Consider the following 24,715-nt stretch of genomic DNA (forward strand, 5'->3'; position numbering starts at 1 on the left):
ATGAATTTCTTCATTTGCCTCTTCTTTGTTTTTTCCTTTTATAACAAACAAGTAATCTTGTAAGTAAACTATTTTCCTAAGTTCTGTGAGCCACTCTAGCAAAGCAATCAAACCTGAGGAGAGGGTCATGGTAACCTCTGATCTGTGGTCCTTTGCTCAGAAGCACAGGTGATAGCCTGAACTTGAAACTAGCGTCTCAGGTGGGGAGGGGCAATCCTGTAGGACCAAGACTTTAACCTGTGGGATTTGATGCTGTCTCTAGGACAGTGTCAGAATTGAGTTCAGTTGTAGGACATCCAGCTGGTATCACAGAACTGCTTGGGGTAGGGGATAAAAACCCACGTCCGGCATCAGCAGTCTCAGAGGTAGTGTTATTGTATTCAGATACTCTCGTGTATAATGTAAGTGAAAACAGTGATGTGTTCCCTCCCCTGATAAACTCTGCTTTAGATATTATAATCTATTATAATATCTGCCATTCATTAATTCTTTGTTCAAAACCCATGCATTACGGGCCCTGAGCTGAGCATCGTACAGATGTCAGGGATGCAGCACGCTCAGGGCCCGGTCCTTGGGGTCAGAGGGCTTACAGAAGTAGGGGACCCCACTGGCCTTGTCCTCTGGCTGTTTGCCTCAGTTAACCTCCCAGAATCTCAGATCCACCTTGGGACTCTGTATAGTCTTGCGGTGTTGGACACCCTGAACGTGGTCCTCTTGAATCAGATCATGACGAGTAACATTCATCATCCCAAACATATTTTTAGCACAGCAATGTATCACTTGTAATGACAGCAGAGAATATTCTCAGATTTTATGTGATCTAAAAGAATTTGAACTCTTTCGGTCTTCCTTTTTTAGTGTTTTCTTGTTGTTGTTTTGGCTTTCAAGGGAAATCTTTCTCTGGAGAAGCAGCAGACCATAATTATGTCTTTTTGGCTCCGTGATGTGTTGAGTAATGGATGTTGGTTGAACAGAGACCAGTTACAAATATAGAGGAAATGAATACAAATTTGTGGTTCTGTCTAGAGCACTTGCAGTATATAATTTTGGAAAGCTGCTCGCTAATGTCTGGTAGATAATCCTCAAGGTGTCTCTTTAACCTTATTATGCTGGTAGTATATTTCAGAGCTCAGAAATTTGATCCAAATTCAGTGAGGGACGAATCACAGGCATGAATGTTCTTTTCCCAGGGGAACCAAGTGGACAAAATAGGTTGCTGTGGAATGCTTTCTGACTGCTATTTTGAAATCTGGTCGTGTATTTTTAGCCTGCAGAACCTCTGTTCTGACACGTTCCCTCATGGGGACACGCGGCGGCTTCTAGAAGGGAAGCCCCAGCCCAGCACTGTGTTCTCGTCATGTAACAGCAGGCCGCGCAGGCAGGCCAGGAAAGCCCTTTTGAATTCTAGCAGTGATAATCCTGGAGTTTACATGGCCACACACTCCAGCTTTGCAAAGTTATTTTTTCACATGAAGCAAAGGTGCCCTGGGGTCAGGCTAGCTGCTAAGAAAGTGCAAACAGTAGAGGTTGAGGTAACCCAGGAGTAAAAGACGTGATCTAATAAAGGCGAGTCAGGGAATCGCCTCTGTAGAGCAGCATGTTTATGTAATTCACAACCGGAGGTTCTGGAGGGACAACCCCTCTGGGTTTCCCAATTTGTCATCTTTAAGTGGCCCTACGGTACCCGATGAAGCCAGAGACATAGCTCAGCCTTCCGTGATTTCTGCAGAGTGGCAGGGAGGTAGGGACAAGGGTCTTCACAGGCTTTTGGCTGGATCATTTGTTATGAGTAGAATTAGGATGTCTTATTGCTTTGACCATTTATGTACTCCACATGGTCCAAATTAAAAATACCTTCCTCTTTCCTCTCTTTCCTTTTATATTGTGCTAAGGTACAGCAGATGATTAAAACGGAGTCCAGTTTTCTCCTCTTGAACTGGGGACACTGATGAAGATGTCTAAGTTATAAAAGACACACGAGTAATGACTAAAATATAGTTCACATTTCCTGTCTACCAAACATTAAGCTGTGTGGTACATTATCTAATCTTAGCGAAGAAGACGCATTATTAGTTTAATTTTGTTGATGCAAATACCATAAGAGTTATTCAACACTGCATCTATCCTAGAATTGTGCCTCTGTTGCACAGGGTGTCCAATGAGTATTTGTTGAAGAATGTATAAAAGAAATGAAATAACTCTGGGCGAAAAGATGGAGTAAGTTTTCGTGTCACTTCTTGTGATGGTAGAATTCCTTGTTGCAGGAACCTTCGGACTAGATGATACATTGACAAAATAATTTGTTGGCCGTAAAGAACAGGCAGTCGCCAAGTCCGTTCTTTTTCAGAGAAGTCATAAAGAGACAAAATCCTGAATGGAAAGAGGGCATAGGGACATGAGTCCCAAACTGATGCCTTCTTTCTCCTTGAGACAGGGGCCTTCTATAGCAGTGGAGGAGAGCCTGAGAAGCTGAGAAGAGCTTTCAGAAAACGTACAGGGCTGAGGTACAAACAGCGGAGCTTGCTGTTCACGCAAAGGCCCTTGTAGACACCCGGAGGAGGGTGAGGCCCTGTGCACCTGATTCAAATCTCAGGTTCACCACTTTCTAGCTGGGCATGTTAGCCACACTTTTTTTTTTTCTTTTTGGTGTCATTGATAAACTTCTACTGATGCATCATCATCAGTGTACCCCTTGAATTAACGCAAAGTGAACATATCCATTTAACCACTATCCAGATCAAGAAATAGAACCCCAGAAACCTTCCTCTTTGCCCTCTTTTCCCAATAACCACGATCCTGACCTCTGATGCCATTGGACCTATTTTGCCTGTTTTGTTTGTTTGTTTGTTTGTTTGTTTTTAGCTTTATGTAAATATCTAGCTTAAACATTTTTTTTTAATGTTTATTTTTGAAAGAGGGAGAAACAGAGTGCAAGTGGGGGAGGGGCCGAGAGAGAGGGAGACACAGAATCCGAAGCAGGCTCCCGGCTTTGAGCTGTAAGCACAGAGCCAGATGCGGGGCTCGAACTCACAAGCCGTGAGATCATGACCTGAGCCAGTCAGATGCTTAGGATGCTTAACCGACTGAGCCACTCAGGCATCCCTCTGGCTTTTTTTTTTTTTTCATTAGCTTAATGTCTAAAGGACTCATCTATCTTGCTGCATGTGGCCATATTTCTTTTAGTTTCTGTTGCTGTGTATAATACTATTTTTAGCCCAACATAGGGTTGGTTTTGGTATGTTTTTCACACGCACTTGAATGTATTCTCTGCGGGCGTTGGGTGTGGGATTCTGCATATGGCACTCAGGTTACGTACCACCTCACAGTATTTATATAAACTTTGTTGTGTTGTCCAACTTTTCTCTATCTTGACTGATTTTCATTCTTTTCCCTATCAATGACGGATAATCGTGTGCTAAAATCTCTCATTATGAGATAGAAGGGACATTAGAAATCACCTAGTTTAATTTTTTTAATTTTACAGATTATAAACTGAGGCCAAGAGAAGGAAACAAATGGACTATATATACAGTGACTGAATAAATACCATGTGCCAGCAGTGACCTAGGACCTTTACACGCATGATCCCATTACGTCCTTGCAAGAAGCCTGTAAGGTAGGTAAATGCCATGACATTTTACAGTGAGGTTGTCACTTGCTGTCTCTCTGGAGGCTAAAATGTACCATGTTATACCCTAAGGCTCAGCACCTTGCCCATGGATTCAGAGAACGTTGGACTGATTGCCAGTTGTTCTGTGGGCACGAATTCAGGCTGCTGCTCAGTGTTTCAGGAGCTAGGGCATTAAGATTAAAAGGAATAAAGGCATGGCCATTTTTCCAAAGAAATTCACAAGTAATTGGTGAAACCAACATGTAAGTAAGTGCACAGTTATAACACAGACTCAAGGGAAAGCCTCTCATGTCCTATAAGTGAGTTTGGGTTTTATTTAGAAGGCATTGGGAAACCCATAAAGAATTTTCACCAGGGATGGAGGCTGAGCATTGATTCCAACAAAAGCCGGTAGCGGCCTGAACTGTGATTGTGGCAGTGGGGATTGCAATCAGAGTGTCGATTCAAAAGGGTAATAGAAAGTCGTCCTGTGAATAAGAGGAACAATACCTTTTTTGGCTTGGGAGCCTGTCGTTGCCAGTGTAGATGTGTACTCTGGAGAGGCATTTGTTAGTGCTGGAAAATCAGTGCAGATTAAAGCAATACAAATAGTACCTTTGCAGAATCACAGTAACCCTAATTTCCCAGGGCCGTTCTCCTTGCTGGAGGTGGGAAGGGGAGCTTCCCTGAGGTAGCACAATGGCCCAGGAGACCTTGGAAAAGCATCTGAGCGGAGAGTAAATTTGAGAATGAAGAATGGGGTTTGTAAATGGGGGGATCCTTCTCATCCCTGGTCACACCATTTCCCCCCAAAATTTCAGGTAGTTTGAGAAGCCTGCTTCATGATCTAGGTGTGGCTACTGATTCCTGTCCAGTAAGTGCACGACCGTCCGTGGTTCTCGTCTTCTTTGTCAGTGCCTGGTCAACTTGGGGGCTATCTGGACACTCCTGTGTTACTGCAAGAGGGCGTTTCTGAATAGAGCTCAAGGACCAGGCAGTCACATGTGAGCTCTCTTTCATTTTACCTGCAGCAGGACTGGATGCCATAGGCTTTCTGGCTTCAGAGTGAATCTCCTTTGGGAGCAGTAGACCTGTGTCCATCTAGTAACTGGCGCACATTTTGGCTCACACCCCAGGATATTTCACCTAGCCTGTACCCAAAATTCAGTTTTCCAGTTGTCCTTGAAGAGTTGTCTCTGTGTCTTGTTTTAAATTTTCTTTTCTTTTAACCCATCCAAATAGGGATTGAAAACAAAACATTCTGGTTGTTTTTTCTCTGTTAAACAGCATGAATAAAAATCATGATTTTTTTTTTTTTTTGGATGATTTAAGATTATCACCATGATCATGAGTTCTTGGACTTGCCCTGATAGTTCAATGCTACTGCTGCCTGTAAAGTGTTTGCTATTACACAAAATGCCTCCAGTTTATTGCATTTTAATATGAGTAGCTTTGTCTCCTGGATTTACAATTAAGTCTTAATAATAGTAGTTCATCTCTGACTTCTAGACTGATGCCGTGTTGAATCCAACAGAGCCAAGTTTATACCCCTTTCTAACTAGTGCATGGGGTGCCGCATCACTAGCTGTTGGCCATATCATTTTCCTAGATGATTATATTTGCTGAAACATTGAACCTATCTTAGTAAATTTGAGGATAAATAGTAACAGAGAGTAGCAGGTGACCTTTCAAAAGAAAAGATACATTTCTGGAGGTTTTCTTTGCCTGGGCTTAGAGTAAATTCTCTCTCCTTGGTTAATCATCCTCTCTAATTTATCTTTCAGATTTTCAGGATTGTCCCAAAATTATGCTTCACTCTTGGAATATTTGATATTCAGAACCCCCAAATTGTAAGTCTCTTGGTGTGAGCTATGTACCAAGAACCTTAAAAATCTATAAGGGATCTTTTCCTGCCTTCCTTACTCTGTCTAACCCCCGATTTTAGTGATAGAAGTAACCTATTTTCAATGACTGAAAGAATTGTTTTCTCAGTGGAGGAGGTATTTTACCTTGCACAATCTGAATTAGATGATCCACAAAACCCACAACCTAATTTCCCTTTTAACAGGGGGGTATTCTGAGGTCCCAAGAAAGGAAAAGAATCCCAGGATGGCAAAGCTGAGATTGTGAGCAAAGCCACTGTGCCAGGGTGCCAAGGTCCAAGAAGCCATAGGCAGGATGTATGTGGGCGAGGGGTTGGCAGAGACTTGCCAGACATGAAGGGTGCAGAGGCACGTGTGAAAGTCTGTAACCAGAAGAGACAAAGCAACAGAGGTAGGAAACAGATGAAATAGATGAGGAAAAGGGAAGGGTCCCAAATGGTCCCATTTTAGACGCCATACTGCTGCCCAGCCTTCCCTTTGGTAATCAAGGACTTCTTCCCCCAGTCCCTCAGCCGTCTGTCCTCTTCAGTGACTAACAGGGGCAGGAGTGTGAAGGCTCTGTCCACTTGCCCCAAGTCAGAACAACTCTCAGGGCTCTTCCAGTTCCTGAGTTCCCACCAGGTTGAATTGACTGAGCCCTTTGCTGGGACTGCATCACAGCCCAGCCTCTCCCATTGTCCAATCTTGTTCCTTCCTTCCCCTTCCACAGGTGCTGATTCCAAAAGCATTCTGTAATAAACACCCCACAGGCTAGTCTTTGTCTCAGAGACTGCTTTCCAGGGAACTTCATCAGAAGGAGTCATCTAAAGTCCCCTTTTGTGTTTGAAGTTTGTCTTCATAAACCGTTTGGGCTGAGATATGAGGATGATCACAAGTTTAAAGCTTAAACAGCAAAGGAGAAGCTCAAGGTATGATGGTATTTCATGTCCTTGTATGGCCTACAGTGTTGAACAAATATAAAAAGATCATCTAGGGGCGCCTGGGTGGCTCGGTCGGTTGAGTGTCTGACTTCCGCTCACGTCATGATCTCGCAGTTTGTGGGTTTGAGCCCTGCGTCGGGCTCTGCACTGACAGCTCAGGTCCTGGAGCCTGCTTCGGATTCTGTGTCTCCTTCTCTTTCTGCCCCTCCGCCACTTGTGCTCTCTCTCTGTCTCTCCAAAATAAATAAATGTAAAAAAAAAAAAATTAAAAAAAAAAGATCATCTACACAGGAAGACTCAAGTGTGTATGACCTTAAAGTCACCCAGACAAAGGCCCTGACATTTCCTCGTTTAGATCACACCTAACCTCAGAAGAGATAAGAACTGGACTTCTGCGAGGCGGCCGGTTGAATCTTGCAGCTAAGGACTTGAACAGAAATTGGTTCAGAGGGTGAACTGAGGACTATATAATGAGAATGAGGAATCTGTTAGAAGGAGGGAGGTACAAACAGACAAATGAGTGGTGTTAGGCTCCTTCTGGATGCTGGAGTCCACTAGGGCAGGAACTGTTTTTTCTTTTTTGATGTTTATTTACTTTTGGAAGACAGAGTGCATGCAGGGGAGGGGCAGAGAGAGAGGGAGACACAGAATCTGAAGCAGCTCCAGGTTCCAGCTGTCAGCACAGAGCCCGACGTGGGGCTTGAACTCGCGAACCCAAGATCATGACCTTCGAACTCACGAACTGCGAGATCATGACCTGAGCCGAAGTTGGATGCTCAACTGACTGAGCCACCCAGGCGCCTCAGGCAGGAACTGTTATTTAAAGGAGTTAAAGCAGGAAAAATTCCATGTGTCCCCTGAAACTTGGAAATGAAAGTCAGTAATCAGAAAGAGTGAGGTCATTAGCACCTAGGATGTCTATAGAATGAGGAACTTCACCTTGCTGCTGAAGAGCAGGCAGATGCAGCTGGCATCCCAACGGGCCTGGGAAGAGCCTCGTCAGGCCAAGGCAGAGGCCGGGTCCTCGGTTACTGCCTCTCCTCGACACATCTACAGAGCCCAGCTCTCCAACTTCGAAGTGCATAGGTGGAACTGACCATGCCGTTTTGGCCCATAACTCTTTATAGCATTTACAGCTGTGTTTTATGAAATGGCATATAGTGAGATGGGCACAGTATATTTCTTTTCTTGGTTCCTTCACAGCAGACTACAGAGCTCTGGACATTAACTTGGTGCACTTGCAAATTACTTCTGGGTATTATGTGGTCAGGTCCTGCCCTTGTGCCCGTAAGACATTTTTTTTCCTCCTTAAATTCAGCTTATTTCCATGGATATGTACAGTTAGATTCAGGATTAATTTAGAATAGGTCAAATGTCTAAAAGCGTTAGTGTTGAAAGCTAGGATGATGATTTTACCCAGTGGACTCAAGCTTTTTGGTACATGACAGACACCAAATTTTAGGATGTTTTGCTAGCACAAAATTCAAAACGACACTAGCCAAGACAGGAATAATTGTCACACGGTCTACATCCACAGTACGGCAGAATCTTACAGCATCTATGAAAACGCCCACACTATTCATTTTGCCCTCCTTTAGCATCAGGCTTTTGTTAAATGGAACCACTTGATTCCCTGATGTCAGACTCTTATATTTGGAGGGCCGAGCCTCCATGTTCCAGGAGACATAGTCTTCCAGCCTGACATTCCCCTTGACCCCTGCCCGTGGCTCCAACACCACCACAACTGTGTGTATACCCAGAAGAAGTAAAAGTAAGGTTTTATTTGTTGATCAAAAGAACAGTGTGCTGGTACAAACTCTGACCGAAGTGTTACATGGAGTATTTTTGTTGACCATATTTAATTCTGTGGGACAATCTGTAATTGAGTATGAATTCTTGATTGCATTATCTCTTCTCCTCCCACTGTCCTGCTTAGTATCTTGTTCATTTCCACAGATGAAAGAAAGGGAATAGGGGGAGAGAATCAATTCCTGGGCTGTTTTTTTAATAGATCACAGTCTAGTAATGTGTATGTATTTTCAGAAACCACTTAAAGACAGTAAGTGCCTTGCTTGATGCCTGATCAGCCCCTTGTTTTTTGTTTTTCCACTGAGTATTATATACTGGAGTGAGATTCATTTGAATACATGTAACACAGTCTTATTTTAAAAAATAACTTCATGCATGGGGTGCCTAGCTGGCTCAGGTGGTTGGGTATCCCACTTCGGCTCAGGTCATGATCTCACGGTCTGTGAGTTCAGGCCCTGCGTCGGGCTCTGTGCTGACAGCTCAGAGCCTGGAGCCTGCTTCAGATTCTATATTTCCCTCGCTCTCTGCCCCTCCCCCAATCACGCTCTGTCTCTCTCCCTGTCTCAAAAATAAAGAAACATTAAAAAAATTAAAAAAATAACCTCATGCTACTGGATTTTATGAAGCTGTCATGATTTATTTAATCAGACACCAAATTATGAACATCTAGGTTGTTTTCACCCTTTGCCATGGCAGGCGATACTGCAAGGGATGTTGGTATATTAATTTATAGCCTATAAGCTACCTATAAATATAAATATAACATCTGGATTTCCCTAAGTTCTGTAAAGTTCTCCTGGCTCTGAAACACACAGCTTCATAGGTAAGTGAAGAGAAGCTAGGACAGTGGACTTAGGAGGGGTTAGGCCCCCATTCCCATGGCTGCCGTTGTAACCACCCTGCATGTTTATTTTTCGTCAGTGCATCACTATTTGGCATTTCCCTTGACACATCATACTGCTTCACAGCTTCCTGCTTGCCGCCAGCGAGTGCTTTTCTGCACTGAGCACCTAACCTATTTCTACTCATCTTTTAAAACCTATTCGCACATCATCGGCCCTATGCATGCACCTTCCCTCTGCATCCAGAATTAATCACCTTATTTGCATGCCCTCTACTGTGTGCACATTTCTGTTACTGCCTAAATAGCAGTTTATTATAATCATGTGTGTACATGTTTGACTTCCCTATTGGACTCTCAGCTCCTGGCACTTTGGGACTGGATCTTATTTGTTTTCCCATCTTTAATGCTAAGTAGACTATCTCTGACATACAGACCCTTGACTAATGTTTGCTAAATGGCATGGGAGAAAATTCTAAGTGAATTCGGCTGTATTTACAAGAGAAAAACATTTGAGGCTCAGAGTCAATGGTTAGTCTTCGATCTTTAGGAGACAGTGGGGACCTTCTGCGGTAGAAAAGGCCCTTTTGAGAGATGGTGATACCAGCTTTTCTTCCCATCTACTCTGTGTGAGTTTTGGCATTTTATTTTCTCTGCCATTCTTCAGCTTGTTAGTATTGCCATGTTGGAGGTTTTGTTAAGCTAATCAGAAAGGTTCAAGTTACAAGGAGATAAAGTTGATTGAAGGGGCAGCATGGATAGCAAAGTAAAACATTTTGGGCAAGAAAGAAAGGACAACCAAAAAAAGCTTGAGACCTTGAAATATTTGTGTAATAAAGTTCAAAAAGGAACATATGTCTATATGAGATTATCCAGGGGGAAATCCTTGCTTCAAGTATGCTGAATTACCATTAATCGTTTATTTCTGCTCTCAAAGCTTGTGTCAAAGACTCATTTTTAGTCTTTAGTATAATTGTTGTCTAAACTTCCAGCATTTTCAAATAATACTCTGAGTGGCTGATTTTTTAAAAAATCATTAAAAATTATAGGAATAAATCCTTAATTTAAAAGGAAATTTACTTTAAAATGCCATGCTTAATTTTTTAAAAGCAGTTTATACTATGCAAAAAATCAACTTCAAATTAACTAACATTCCTCCAATTAAATAGAAATTTCTCCCAAATATAAGTATTTTAAAGTCAAATTTGTAGTTATTGCTTTAGGGACAAATAAGAATTTGTAACCATTGTATTAATGAATGTCTCAATGTTTCATATTTATAATCAGATGGAAAGATCATTTCATTTAATATGAGCCCTGTACTCTCTCTCCATATCCCTCTTACACTTATTCAAAGCCCCCCCCTTTTTTTAATATAATTTATTGTCAAGTTAGCTAACATACAGTGTATACAGTGTGTTCTTTGCTTCGGGAGTAGATTCCCATGATTTCATTGCTTACATACAACACCCAGCGTCATCCCAACAAGTGCCCTCCTCAATGCCCATCACCCATTTTCTCCTCCTCCTCTGCCCATCAACCCTCAGTTTGTTCTCTGTATTTAAAAGTCTCTTATGGTTTTCCTCTCTCTCTGTTTGAAACTACTTTTTCCCCTTCCCTTCCCCTGTGGTCTTCTATTAAGTTTCTCAAATTCCACATATGAGTGAAAACATGATATCTGTCTTTCTCTGACTGACTTTCACTTAGCATAATACCTTCCAGTTCCATCCACATTGTTGCAAATGGCAGCATTTCATTCTTTCTCATTGCCTAGTAGTATTCCATTGTATATATAAACCACATTTTCTTTATCCATTCATCAGTTGATGGACATTTGGGATCTTTCCATAATTTGGCTATTGTTGACAGTATTGCTAGAAACATTGGGGTACATGTGCCCCTATGAATCAGCACTCCTGTATCCTTTGGATAAATTCCTAGTAGTGCTATTGCTGGGTCCTAGGATAGTTCTATTTTTAATTTTTTTGAGGAACCTCCACACGGTTTTCCAGACTGGCTGCATTAGTTTGCATTCCCAACAGCAGTGCAAGAGGTTTCCCATTTCTCCACATCCTTGCCAACATCTGTTGTTTCCCGAGTTGTTAATTTTACCCACTCTGACCAGTATGAGGTAGTATCTCAGTGTGGTTTTGATTTCTATTTCCCTGATGATGAGTGATGTTGAGCACCTTTTCATGTGTCTGTTGGCCATCTGGATGTCTTCTTTGGAAAAGTGTCTGTTCATGTCTTCTGCCCATTTCTTCACTGGATTGTCTGTTTTTTGGGTGTTGAGTTTGAGAAGTTCTTTATAGATTTTGGATACTAACCCTTTGTCTGATATGTCATTTGCAAATATCTTCTCCCATTCCATTGGTTTGAAACTAAAGGCATTTAGTTTTGTTGATTGTTTCCTTTGCAGTGCCGAAGCTCTTTATCTTGATTAGGTCCCAGTAGTTCATTTTTGCTTTCATTTCCCTTGCTTTCAGAGACATGCCGAGTAAGAAGCTGCCACAGCTGAGGTCAGAGAGGTTGTTGCCTGTTTTCTCCTCTAGGGTTTTGATGGTTACCTGTCTCACATTTAGGTCTTTTATCCATCTTGAGCTTATTTTTGTGTATGGTATAAGAAAGTAGTCCAATTTCATTCTTCTGCATGTTGCTGTCCAGTTCTCCCATTTGCTAAAGAGACTGTCTTTTTTTCATTGGATACTCTTTCCTGCTTTGTCAAAGATTAATAGGCCATACACTTGTGGGTCCAATTCTGGGTTCTCAGTTTTATTCCATTGGTCTATGTATCTGTTTTTGTGCCAATACCATACTGTTTTGATGATTACTGCTTCAAAGCCCTCTTTTAAAGATACTTTACATGGTATTGTTTTTGAATTTTGCACATGATCAAAACTGAAAAAGTATAAAAAAGTAGACAGAGAAAATAAACCTCTGTCATTTCCGTATTTTTTAAGGAACTCACCTCTATTCCCAGAAAGCAAGCAAGCACAGAACATATCTTTAATGTTTTTACTATGTATTACTATATTTGTTCATACTCACAATGGTAACATACAGTTTACACGTCGTTCTGCTTTTACTTTTTAGCACTAAGAGTACAGATCATTTCCTAATAGGTCAAATAGAGCTGTTTATTTCTACAGCTGCATTAGATTCCACTCATTGGTTCTATTACAATTTATCTTAGTCTTCTATTGATGGACTTTTGGATTGTTTGCAGTCTCTCGCTTGTACCAAATATAATGTACATCATCACTTGGCATCAGTGGGAGTAGATAAAGCAAAATTGCTCTCCATAGAGGATATACCAAATTAATATTCCTCCCAGCCATAAATAAGACTGCCTATTCTCCATATCATTATCAGTTGGGTGTGTTATAAACTTTTTAATCTTAGTAACCTGAGTTGTAAAAACTGTATCTCATTATGCTTTTGATATATAATTCTTTATAAAGAAATCAGGCATTTTCATCCAAACAGAGCCATTTGTGTTTCTTTTACATATTATTTATTAGCCATTAAAACAAATATAGCTTTATTGAGAGAGAATTTACATGCTATACAATTTTCCCCATTGTAAATGTGCAATTCAGTATGTTGTGTGTGTGTGTGTGTGTGTGTGTGTGTGTGTGTAAATTTGCTATGATATGAACACAGTCTAGTTCTGGAACATTTTCAGTACTTCACAATGTCTTCTGACTATTTTCAGAAAATCCTCTATTCTGCACCTGACCTAAGAAAGCATGTTAATGATTTCTCTTCAAATTTACCTTTTCTGGATATTTCATATAAATGAAATCAAAGAATATGCATTCTTTTGGATCAGGCTTCTTTTGGTTATTATAATATTTAGGGATTCATCTAAGCTGTAGCATGTATCAGTACTTTGTGCCTTTTTTATTGCTGAACAGTATTCCATTATATGGATGTGCCACTTTTATTTACTCATCACTTGGTGAACATTTGGATAGTTTCCAGTTTTGGCTATTTTTTTTTATTATTATTATTATTTTTTAATTTTTTTTTTCAACGTTTATTTATTTATTTTTTTGGGACAGAGAGAGACAGAGCATGAACGGGGGAGGGGCAGAGAGAGAGGGAGACACAGAATCGGAAACAGGCTCCAGGCTCTGAGCGGTCAGCACAGAGCCCGATGCGGGGCTCGAACTCACTGACCGTGAGATCATGACCTGAGCTGAAGTCGGACGCTTAATGGACTGCGCCACCCAGGCGCCCCTCCAGTTTGGGCTATTTTGAGTAATACTGCTATAAACAAAACATTCATTTACAAATATTTGTGTGGACATATCTTTTCATTACTCTTGGATGGGTTCCAAAAAGTGAAATTGCTGGATCATATGGTAAGTTTATATTTAACTTCATAAGAAACTGCCAAAATGTTTTGTAAAGTGGCTGTATCATTTTACCTTCCCACTAACAATAAATAAGGGTTCCAATTTCTCCACATCTTGGCCTACACTTTGGACTGTCTTTCTGATTAGAGCCATTCTAGTAGGTGTTCTATCTCATTGTGACTTTAATTGTGTTTGTAATAATTTACAAAATAATATTTTAACTAATTTGTATTTCCCAAATGACCAATGAAACTAAACATATCTTCATATGTGCATTGGCCACTTGTTTATTTTTTGTGTAATATCTATTTAAACATGTTGCTCATTATTTTCTAGGAAGTTGTCCGTTTCATCTCATTTGTTTTATTTTTTGGCATAGCTGTTTATAATTTTCTTCATAAATCTTTTCAGTTTCTGTAGCATTGCTAGTGATGTTTCTTCCTTCATTCCTAAATTGGGTAACTTGTATTTTCACTCTTTTTTCCCTCAGTTCAATTAAAGATTTGTCAATCTTGTTGATCTTTTGAAAGATCAAGATTGCCTTTTTCCTCTTGGTTTTGTTTTCTATTTTATTGACTTCTGTTCTAACCTTTATTATTTTGTTTCTTCTGTTTACGTCAGGTTTAGTTTGCTCTTCTTTTACTAGGCTCTTAAAGTAGAAGCATAGAGGGGCGCCTGGGTGGCTCAGTCGGTTGGGCGTCCGACTTTGGCTCAGGTCATGATCTCGTGGTCCGTGAGTTCAAGCCCCGTGTCAGGCTCTGGGCTGACAGCTCAGAGCCTGGAGCCTGTTTTGGATTCTGTGTCTCCCTCTCTCTCTGCCCCTCCCCTGCTCATTCTCTGTCTCTCTCTGTCTCAAAAATAAATAAACATTGAAAAAAATTAAAAAAAAAAAGTGAAGCATAGATTACTGATTGGAGAATTTTCTTTTCTGATATATGCCTTTAAAGCTGTAAATCTCTCTGTAAGTACTGCTTTAGCCGTGTGCCAGAAATTTTGGTGTACTGTTTTTATTTTCATTCAATAGAAAATGTTTTGAATTTACCTTATGATTTCTTCTCTGCCCTGAAGGTGGTAGCTGATGTCCTCTATCCACCCACTTTTTATTGGTTAGTCTAGTTAGGTTCTGTCAATTTTATTGAACTTTTCAAAGAACTAACTTTTAGTTTTATTTTTTAACTTAATTTTGGTAAAATACAGAAACTTCACTGCAATGTGGCTCTATTCTTTCCCCTTCTTTCTGCTATTATTGTTACATTTATTACATCTATTGTTATCAGTTTAACAATACAGTGTTACATTTATTGCTTCGTGTAACCTTATGTCTTTTAGAGAAGTTAAGGGAAGAAATGTGAAAAAATATGCATTTAAAACATTCCATATTTACCTACATTTCTGGTTCTTCATTTCTTCTTGTGTATTGGAGTTACCATCTGTGTCATTTCAGGCCAAAGAATTGCCTTCTAACCTTTAAATGTTCTTTTCCTCTTTTCCCAAGAGCTCTAAACATGTAAGTTAGCTCATTAAGAACCTCTCACCAAGGATAAAGAGATTTTGCCAAGGGGCACCTGGGTGGCTGAGTCAGTTGAGTATTCAACTCTTCACTTTGGCTCAGGTCATGATCCCAGTGTTGTGGCATTGAGCCCTGCATCGGTCTCCATGATGAGTGTGGAGCCTGCTTGGGATTCTCTCTCCCTCTCTCTCTCTCTCTCTCTCTCTCTGTCTCTCTTTCTCTCTCCCTCTCTCTCCCTCTTTTCCCTCCCCCCACCCCCACCACTGTCTTCCCTACTTGCACTCTCTCTCTCTCTGAAATAAAATTTAAAAAAAGAGAGAGAGTCATACTTTGCCAAGAAGAGAAGACCGCTCTTAACCTGGAAATCAAGGCCTCTCCCCGCATTTGGGAGGAGTTTGATTATGATGAGATGAGAAAACTTACTTGAAGTGTAAAGTAGGAATCTGATCAACAATCTATATCCTCGGTTTGGGAATGCTAAATTCAATGTGAATCTTTACACATGCAAAATGGGTATATTCTACCTTGCATAACTTGTTTGAAGAAAATAGATAATCCTCTGTGATTGATGACGATTCTGCCGTCTTAGATAAATATGAGCAGACAGGTCATGGTTTACATGCCTGATGTGGACTGTAGGTCACAATTTCAAACCTATGACTAAATTTCCTAAGAATGTTGTCCAAATATTTGGTTCAGACATCCAAGGAACCAAAACTATATACTTGGAAAAGCATACCTTAAAAATTATGTCTATGTGAAGGTTTGAATTAAATTCTGTACTAGCCATGGGGAGACAAAATTCAACAAAGAAAAATGAAAACAATCTAATAATATGCTGCTTCATTTTTCCATTGTTTACAATAAATAAAGCTGAGAAGAAAAAGAGAGCACAATTGCCCTGACAAGACACAAGATTGGTTTTCCTAATAGGCTTTACTCTTAAAAAAAAAAAAAAAAAAAAAAAAAAAAAAGCCTTCTATCCAAGATTAAGTTGTGACTCTACTATTATTGTGACATTATCCATGAATGCCTTGCTTGTACTCACATTATTTGAGTACTGGCTCTATTATTAATCATTTTGAATATTATCATTACTGTTACCAAGGCATACAAAGGGTTTGTTTTTAAGTTTCAGAAGTTCTATTTTAAATCTTTGCTCTGCATTTTTCTTGGTGACACTTTCTTATTTCTCTGAAATTTATGTTCTTCTCTTTTATTTTCTGAGAAATGTCATGAAGTATTTTATTTCTGCTAACTTTTCCATGATGTTGGAAAGCTGCAAAGATTTGTGAAGCTGAAACAAATTCCTTCTTAATCATTTTAGACATTTCTATAATAACACGTATATATAATTTCTCAGTTCTGTTGATTCATACTTTAGAAATATTCCTTTAAGGTTAGTGGATGTTAGTCTCATTTTGTGGTAGGAGAAAAGAGTACAGAGGAGTTTGACAGCTATTTTAAGACCATGGGAAAATTTTGTGTGTATGTGGGGTGAACTTAATGAAGGTTTTTCATACATTCTGCTTTTGTGTGAGGAGGCAGGTCTTCCAAAAATAGTGGATCATGAGTTGACAATTTTTACTACTTGTGGAAGTTTCTTTAGGAACCACAGGGTCGGAGAGTTTTAGGTGGTAGAATACCTTCTCTTTTCCTAGGACTCTGTCAGATATTGCATTTAGAGTTCCCCAGAGTCGATAGAGTGACCTGAGAATCAGTGGACATATAAAGTGATTCATCTCTGCCCATTTCTGCATTACATTCTGTCTTGTGGTAACATTATTACAGAAGTTAACAACCTACAGAAGAGCTAATTCTATTAGTGCATTGCTTGCAATAGGCTACTGACGAACCCTGATCCCATGTCCCCATCAAATTTGCATCATTAAACAAAGGATACATTTAGCAGGGGAGATGAAATTGGGTGGACGTGATATATTGCCTCATAGGACTTAATAGATATTAATTTGTAATCTGTTCGGTGTTTGCTAAGGCTGGTATAGCTAGAATGGCATTGATTGGATCCCTGTCTGGAAAAATGCCAGACTATTGATGAGTTTCCCCCCAAATGAAAGACATTTATTCATTCAGCAGGTATTTATTGAGTTTCTCGTATGCGTATTGAGCACCACATTAGATGCCACATCTAAAATAAAATGCTAAACAAAGACTACTGGTCTGGAGGCTAAGGGAAGATTTCACCATCACCAATGAGGGGTCTGTGGTAAAGGCAACTGATTCAGAAAGAGGGAGGAAGTATGTGCACAGGCCTCATGGCAGAAGTGAGCATTTCTTGTCCCAGGAACCCAAAAGAAGGCTAAGATGGCAAAGCAGGAAACACAAGAAGCAGAAAGGTAAGATATGAGACTAAAAAGGTAGTCAGAAGCCAGATCAGGAAGGATATTGAAAGGTAAAAAGCAGGTTGGTCTTTAGAAGGACTCCCAACATTAACATTCAGGAAAACAGAGTCAGTTCTGAATCACCAATTAGGTAGGCAAATTCTTAGCTTAAGAGTATTTCAATCATTGAGACCCCCTGTCTTGGGAAAGTAATAAAATAAGTGATCTGTGTATTGTTTCATACGACTAAAGAAATATTCCTAATATCCACAGCAGGGAAAGAAAAAAGAACAGTTTGCCTTTTAGTGTGGTGCTTTATTATCCATTTCTGAATGCAAAGCTAATTATTTGTCAAATTAAAGCCTATTTTTACCAGTAATATTATTACCACTTGGAAATAATCGATCACCTTGGTTTGCAGGGCACTGGTGTAACATTGGAGAATACAATTTTTTGTATTCAAAACGACTGTAATAAGGGTAGTTTGGTAGGTTTAGAATTAGCTTTAAAAGTAGAAATATGAACAGAGCGAATAAAGAATTGTCTTTTGTCCTTTCCTGCTGTAGTTGTTAGCTAGCGTTATATTAGAAACGTCTGAATGCACATATTCTTTTCTTTAATTTTTTTTAGCTGTTTAAAATGTTTGTTTATTTTTGAGAGAGAGAGACAGAGCATGAGAGGGGAGGGACAGAGACAGAGGGAGACACAGAATCCTTAGCAGACTCTAGGCTCTGAGCTGTCAGCACAGAGCTGGATGAGGGGTTCAAACTCACGAACCATGAAATCATGACCTGAGCCGAAGTTGGATGCTTAACCGACTGAGCCACCCAGGCACCCCTGAATGCATACATTCCGGAAAGTACAGTTTGAGGATGTCTTCTTGGCACCAGAGGAAAAAAAAGTATATGAATGAATCACCTGTTTGTAGATGGGCAAAAGCTAAGACAACTATGATGGGTGTCCGTGCACTCATTAGTTGCATAGACAAGACAGCTAAAGTAAGGGTTATTTTTATTTTCTTTTAATTTTTTGACTTAGGTAAAGTAGCAAAGAAACTTAAATGTAGCTTAAAATATTACGTCATTACATAGCAATTTTCCCTGGTTGTCCTTGATACGTTTTTTATATCTTTAATGTTAAGGCAAAATGTATCCTTCCTCTCTCCTATTAGGGAGGTTAAGAAGAAGCCTCCTCTTCTCCATTCCCACCCTTAATGCCACACGTGGAAGAACGACTTCACAGATGAGAGTAGATGAAATGTGAAATCTCCTGTCCCTTTCAGGAAGCCCTTGCTGGTTGTGAGACCATGTGTTGAATCTAGGTGGGAGAATTAACCAAGTATTTGTTGCATGAACATTTCTCTTTGAAAGTCTGTGACTGGGCAGAATTTCCCTTGTGGTGGATTATGTCCTGCTGGATTTAGTTCTGACCATTTTAAGGCTTTGGTGTATTTCTGGGGTAGTATTTTCATGTGTCCCTTTTGTGTGTCATGTATCTTCTCCAGGAGAGACTTGGGGCACTGGTCCAATGGTGACGTGTGACAACAGGCTATGATGTATCTGGCTGAACTCCCTGGAGGTCAGCCCTCATTCTTGCATTCACCACCCCCCGACCCCTCACTTCGCCCTTCCAATTTCAACACACACCTTTTCTTAGTATTTAGTAACTGAGGAACCTCATTTTCTGTGCAATCTTATGTACCGTGCTCATGCATTTGTCACACCCAATAAAATGTACTGTGTACTCACTTCGGATAAAAAGAAAATTTATTGAGCACATATCATGTGCTATTCACTCGGACAAGATTTTATACACATTTTCAGTCAATGCTGTCAATAACCCCTCGAGGCAATATTATTATCCTGATTTTAGAAATAAGGAAACAGAGACAAGTCAGTTGAAATAGCTGGTCAGCGAAAGTAGGAGAACCCAGATTTGAGTTCAGGCAGGCCAGAGTCAAGGCCGAGGCTCTTAACCATTGACAATGCTGCTGTATCCAGTAAACTGTCTCTTCTATATCACTAATGAGTACTTTTCAAGCATCTTAGCATCTATTTAACAGAAAAATAGAAACAGACAGCATAACATTTCTCAGAAACTCACATCTGGACCTCTTCCACTAGACCCAAGGAGAAAGAAGGGCCTCGATGATAAAGTGCAGCCCCTGTTCCTAATTTGTATTTTCGTGGAGTAAGAAAAGTGCAGAGAAGGAGAGAAGTGTTGTAGAAGGCTACATTTGAGATTTAACATCAAATGTCAGGGTTATTTGTCCTTCCTTCAATGCTGAGATACGGAACTTAAGCAAACTGAGAAGAAAAAGATGGTTCTGGGTTTCAGAGTGAATGGATTCAATGTGGAGTCATTATGATGACGAATCTATGTGGGCTGGGGGCGGGAAACAGAAGACTTGGATCTGGTCTCCATTTTGCTCTTCTGCAAGATGGCCCCGAGAAGTTCTAGACCTGCCTCTGTGGCACGCTGTTAGGTGAGGAAAAACAACAACAACAACTAAGCTGCAAGATGGTCCTCTCTGTACCAGCCCAGCTTGTGAGGCCCTTCTAAGCCTATCAGTCTATGAAATGTAACAGGACAGCCTTTTGTACCCATTTCTCCGTCAACAAATGGCTACAGGCCAGACCTGGTGAACAAAAGGTAAAGAGAACAGAAGTATTCCTGTTGTTCAGCACTACCTAATTCCCTTTCCATATGCATGTACAATGAAAATAAACTTAGTTTAAAAAAATTACATCAGTCATTTTGGAAGAAGTTTGGGCACAGGAGAAAGTGACAGGGGCCATTTGTAGCTCATAAGGGAAAAAAACTCTGATAGTCACTGGTGTCTCTGCTGTCTGCTCTGAATATTCCTTCTGTTATCTCCCTAAAGCACTCATCTGTGATTTCAAATATCATTAAGATTTCCATGGTAAATTAGTTTCCAATTATTCCTGGTCTGAGGCCACAACATTTCTGCTCCAACAGGACTGCCAGCACACTTTGATGGGACAGAATGCACACAAGCCATTGAAAGGAGTATGGTTATCTTTGCCTTTCTTCGAAGAAAAACACAAAGATGGTGGAGACTATATATGTTTATGTGACTGTTCATGGCATGTGCCCTGGAGAGCACTGTTCGGTGTTGTTCTTGATCGCATTGAGCATTTCTGGGCTCGAGACCCCCGCTGGCGAAGTCATCTTTTGATCTGATTGGTATTCAGAGCTCATACTGTTTTATGAAGAATAAGGCTCAAGATATCTCGGCCACTGTCCTAGTGAGTTTTCTCTGGTTTCTTCAAAGTAACCAAATGTGGCTTCATGTCTCCAGCAAAAAGAATCATCAGTGATTTTAAGCTTGTTTCATGGGTGACAGCAAGAAAACATCACAACACTTTCCTAGGACAGTTGTATTGATCTGCATCATTTCACTCAGGTTTCCCACCATGTCGCAGAACATTTAGAGAGCCAAGCTACAGGAGACTGACTTCCATCAGCGCTCCTTGCTGTATTATTCAAATAAAAGAAAAATGAGTCTAGGGTTGCCCCATGTTGGGCTGGCCCAGATTTTGTGTTTCATCACAATTTTATGTGCTCCAGAGAATGAGTGAATATAAATACATCGCTGACAATGAGGCATCTTGTCACAAGCAAGAAAAGTGAGAGAAAGAAGGAAGATTGGAAGGAAAGAAGAATCAAAGTACTTTGTCAATATACAATAGAAAGAAATGAGCATGGTGCTCCTTTGGAAAAGATTCATAAACCTACCTTAACAAGTTTACTGTCAGTGCTTTTGAAGGGCTGGATTTGAAATTCTGCACAGAATCTTATACTATGATTCAATAATTACATTCAGTATTAAAACTGGAATTTGTCCTTTGACCACATACTGGAGAACTAGCACCATAATGTATACTTTGGAATATGCACCTATACGTTTAGAATTTGTGATGAGTTAGACAGGGGCTTGTCTGAAATTTTGCTCCCTGTCAAGGGATAAACAGATTCCTTATTCTATATATAAGTTTTTGAATATTACTTTTTCCATCGGCTCACGATTCCTCACAATTTCCTGAGGAAATGGATGTGTTTGTGTGGGCTGATTTGTAGCGAACAATCCATTTGTCAGCATCCTGGGTGATGAGGTTCTGAACAAATGTATAGAAAGGAAGGGGAAATCAAAAGAGAGAAAGAAGTAGATGTAGAAATGAGTCAGCTGGTAGAAGTCACTGGATGTAAGAAAGCAATGAAGACCTCTGTCCTAGAAGGATTATTTGGGGTTGTCTTGTGCAGTGTTATAGGCTCTAGGGCAGGGAGGAAAAAAAACATACACAATTGAGCATTTATTACAGTCAGGCTGCTTTGCGTATATCTTCTCATTTAATTTAATCATCTGACCATGAGAGGTAGCATTTTCTAAATCCCATTCTATAGGACAAGATGTAAACTGTGAGATTATGTGACTCTCCAAGAGTTGCACAATTAAGGGAAAGAGATAGGATTTGAACTCAGGTCTGCCTGACTTCAATTCTTTGTTTTTGCGGCAGAGGGTATTTTCCAAAGATGGTCACGACATCATCTCCTATCTTACTAGCTCTCCTACAATGTGACCTGGCCAATCAGCCATCAAGAGGTGGTGTCTGTTTCTCCTCCCCTTGAATCTAGGCTGGCCTATGACTCTCTTGTAGCCAATAGAATATGGCAGAAGTGACAATGCATGATTTCCAAGGCTAGATCAGGAAAGACCTAAAAGCCATGCAGCTTCTGCCTGATTCTCTCGGGACACATGCTCTGGGGAAAGCCAGTTGCCATGGTAGAAGTCTGACTACCCTGAAACTTCCGTGTTGGGAAACCCATACTAGAGGCTCCTGTCAATCGTCCTAGCTGAGTCCACCTTCTAACCATCCCTGCCAAGGCACACATTCAGTATGTGAAGCCATTTTGGATTTTCCAGACCATCATAGCCACCCCCTGAGTACTGCTGAGTGGCCCCAGTTAATATCCCAAGGAACAGAAGAGCTATCCAAGCCCTGCCCACACTCCTGACCCACAGAATCATGAAGGAAAACAAATTTGGGGTACTTTGTTACCTGGAGCACCTTATAACCATATGGTTGTCCTTTGCCTTAAGGCAAGACCAACAGAGAAAATACTTGCAACTGAGTGATGGGGAGACTTTGACAGACAAATCTGAGGCTAATTAGAAACTGGTTGGAAGGGATAAAAAGAGTTTTCAGGAGGCTAGGTAGTGAAGGACTTGGGCTGAGAATAAGCTGGTAGGAAAATCTAAACTAAAAGGAAACTATAGATTAAGATATTATATCTTTGCAATAGCTCCAAATCTTGTCTCCATTCCCTTCTCCCCTAGAGTAATCTTCTCTACTTCTAGAGTTACATACACATTTACCTAAAATCAGCTCCATTATTTTACCCTTTACCTTAAAATACTGCTCACTCTATCTACCTCAATAAAATACAGCCTGTATTTCTCACTTTGTCAGATCAGTCTATTCAGTCCAGTATAAAGGCTAAAAGTAAGGGGTTTGGAATCAGAAAGACTTTGTGTTCGTTAATTTCTAATCAGGAAACCTTGTTGTGTGTCAGTGTTTTTGTGTGGTCTATTTCTGGATATGCAGCATCTAATATGACCAAGATAAAGTTTTCTGGAATAATGTGATTTTTCTTTGGCAGGTATCCTTATAGACAGATAACTCATACTGATGCTTTGTACATTTTCTTGAATTTCTCAGTAAATTCCACTATTGGTCACCCTTTCCACAAATAATTCAAGGCCTATCTAAGATCCCAAATAGTTATTTATATCATTTGCTCAATGAGAAAAAGGTATCGGGGGAGGGGGTGTGTGTCTATATATTAAAGTTGCTAGAGGAAGTGCCCTAGATGATTCTGGGTTATATTTATTTCCCACGTCACAGAGAATTGCATTATCCAAAGCACCTGGGAAAGTCCTCAGGCCTGCAAATGCTGTGACATACTTAAGGGTAAGGAATTACCACCTCCCCCTTTTCCAATTATTATAGACTTAGCATTGGTAGAGATTTAAAAGGAGTTGTAGAGTTTGTGAGGGACTCCTTTAGCTTTCACCACAATAGAAAAGTCCTTTTGTGTCCCATTGTATTTGGTAAGTGACCTTGGAAAAGTGGTGGCCACTTCACTAACACTACTTTGTGACTGAACTCAGTGGCCGTATCTTATAGGGAAGCATTAGTGGTAAGAAATTGTGGATTTATCAGATACTGGGGTGGGAAGGCACAGCTTTGGAGATTGGAGTACACGCTCAGGGGTAACACCATAGATTTCTGAAGGGACCCTGTCAGAGAATGTTAACCCAAGAAAGTTTGTCTGGGTTTTGTGGCTTGCTGTTCACCTTACTTCATTTCCAACCCCTACCATCTACAATTTTAGATTAGCTTTTAGCATCTGATTTATTAATCTCGATTATTCTTGAACTTGGCATCTTCTTTTAATTGACTAAGAGATGACTTTGGTCCCTGTTCTACTTTTCTCTCACCATACGCCAGGTTCTGAGAGGCCAGCATATCATGTCATTTGAGATTTTTGTCTTTGGACTAGAGCACTTGGGCTTGATCTAAGCCTTGGCTTTTGTTTTACTATCGTAAAATATCGTGAAATTATTCACCCTCTCTGAGAATCCTCTTGTATTGCTCAAAAGTGGTTTTAATGAAGGTGCTTGCATAGGGGTTGTAATGGGAGTTAAAAAATATTGTATGTAATATGCTATAATCAGCCTTTATTGTCGTTCTTGTTTTAAGTATATAATGTTGGCCCATTTTCTGTTTTCAGCTTTGCCATTCTAACTCTGCCTCACCGACTTCAAGGGCTCCCAGCTTGTTTCTTTGCTAAGTGCCCCCAAATAGGATAGGTTTAATAAGAATGCTTTTGTGCAAATGTGGTATTCAGTATTCACTAGACTTTTGAAAGGATCTACAGAACAACTGTCTCCGAAAAGAAAATGGCGGCAGGAAATAAAAACCCTACAAGAACTAAACTAGTTTAAAAACATGTTTGAAGTGGTTTCATCATACATCGAAGATGGATTGCATGAATTGCTATTCCATACGCTTCCTACGGGCAAGAATCACGTCTGCCCTGTTCACTGCAGTATCCTTAGCACCCGAAACGGTCCGGCAAGTAGAACGTTTTCAGTAAATATTTACTGAGTGAAGGAACGCACTGCAAATATGTTAGACAGTTTGTCCCGATATCAGCAGTGCTGTTTAGGAAGACAGCTCTAGAAGATCCTATTCATTTTCCCTCCCCTCCGTCCCTCTCTCCCTTCATCTTTTTCTTTTTCTTCTTTCTGAGACGGCTGGAAGCAATGTGGGCTGTTTAAAATTTTTCCTTCAGTTCCCTTTCTGTTGCGTTCACATTCAGGACATCATCAAAACACGGTATCAGTCTTGGGA

The 24,715-nt window shown here is 40.3% G+C and overlaps 1 long non-coding RNA gene across 2 annotated transcripts in view; it reads left to right on the forward strand.

Annotated features, from left to right (window-relative positions):
- Positions 1 to 24,715, forward strand: part of LOC123575709 — a 261,519-nt gene that overhangs the window by 224,930 nt on the left and 11,874 nt on the right. For both annotated transcript variants that reach the window (XR_006700948.1, XR_006700947.1), the window contains 2 exons: positions 3,485 to 3,616; positions 6,203 to 6,401. This is a non-coding gene — a long non-coding RNA (uncharacterized LOC123575709). The remainder of the gene's footprint in view (positions 1 to 3,484; positions 3,617 to 6,202; positions 6,402 to 24,715) is intronic.

This window comes from Leopardus geoffroyi, chromosome C2 (genome assembly GCF_018350155.1).
Source record: "Leopardus geoffroyi isolate Oge1 chromosome C2, O.geoffroyi_Oge1_pat1.0, whole genome shotgun sequence".
NCBI lineage: Eukaryota > Metazoa > Chordata > Mammalia > Carnivora > Felidae > Leopardus > Leopardus geoffroyi.